Below are 1,739 nucleotides of genomic sequence, written 5' to 3' on the forward strand. Positions count from 1 at the left end.
CTCCTTACGTTTCGCGCTCACGGCCGTGGAAACCACTTCTTCGTACTTCCCCGAAGTGAATAAAGCAATATACACTTACGATTTTTTTTTTTTTTGAAGACAGGTTATATGCATTACGTAGATATGAAAAAGGTAATCAAATATTTCAAAACTGTGGTTTATATCCATTCTTCACCACATAAATATATATCTATAGTGTTTATATATATAAAAAAAGAAAACAAAAAGAAAACAAATCTGTCTATAGATTAATACCTTTATACGAAGCAAGACTATCTACAAACAAAAACAACCAACATATGATGCACTGCAATGCGAGTCCATTGGACAACAGATCAAGTCTTTCAAAGGTAACATTCAACGGAAAAACAAAAAGGCAATAACCCAAACGAAAAATATACTTCACAGACTCGTTTTAGAGGGAAAAACAAAATGCACTTTGCAATGAAGTCCAAAAAACAAAACCTAAAAAGAAAGATGGGTCAAATACTCAACAAACTTATTTACATAGCTCTTAGCTAAGAAGATAATCCATTCAATGCATTAATCAAACTAGTTTTCTCAAGCCTCAAGCGGCCCATTCATTGTCCTCCTTAGTCTTCCATACAAAGCCGGTAAAAACTCTTCAAGTCGCCATCAAGACACAAATCAGCCTAATGTTTAAAGCGCACCGATTGGGAGCCTTCCACTGATTCTCACACTCCTTAAAGATAGTAACACTTTTTTGAAGAAGAATTTTGCATGCACTTTTTTGAGAATAAACCTTTGTATTATTATTCTTTAAGTGTGTGTTTTCCAAATTGAATCGGAAAGAGTGTCGCTAGTCACGGGACAACCGGAATGACAACTCACGGATGGTTTTACAAATGAACCCAGCGTTGCCATGGAGTCTAGAATCTGAAGGTAATACAAAGATCTCAAAAGGTATCTTTAACGGCATAAGTCTCCCCAGAAATGTCGACCATGGCAAACGTTCTGGTAAAGTTCAAAAGCTCACAAGGTGTCATATGAAGATATTTCTAAAGTATCGAAGTCAAAATATTTTGCTCCAGGTCCAGTAAAAAGTTTCTCCAAATTTTTCTTTTTATAAAAATAGATGCTTTTTAAACCCACATCAAAGAGGTTCTCAGCTCTTTGGCAAGGTACTGCTTTAAGATTTTTTTTGTCTTTTCTCATTAATTTTACAATAACATTATGCAGCCAACCAATAACCAACTGATATTACAAGAAACAAAATACTTACAAAAAACGATATTGCAAATTGTTCAAACGAAACACTTTGCTAACCACAGAAGGCGTAAACGCACCTAAGGCAAATTAGGACACAATACAAAGAAAATCACTACACAAAGCCTTACAAGACTTACGGTTTCAAAGCATAGGCGCAACAAAATGACAAAAATGTAATAACTAACATTTTAGAAGGTCCATCTGTAGACAGCAAGAGAATGCAACATCACAGGCAGAAATACCTGCAGTATTTTTTTCCTGTTTCAACATAAAGTATACCAAGTTCCAAAGCGCAGCAATGAAGAAAAATCGAAATATAGAAAACAAATCAAACCACACCGGACGCCAAATTCGCTTTCCCTTCGTAACACTGATTTACAAAGATTCTTTTTTTTTTTTTACTAATGTAGAAAGTTTACTGCGAGAACGTTTTCCATTTTCCTGTTTCTCCTTTTTTCCGCGGTTTTCTAGAAACAATCCGACCGGAGGGGGGGGGGGGGGGGGGGGTA

Source organism: Pollachius pollachius (genome assembly GCF_949987615.1).
Source record: "Pollachius pollachius genome assembly, chromosome: 20".
Lineage (NCBI taxonomy): Eukaryota > Metazoa > Chordata > Actinopteri > Gadiformes > Gadidae > Pollachius > Pollachius pollachius.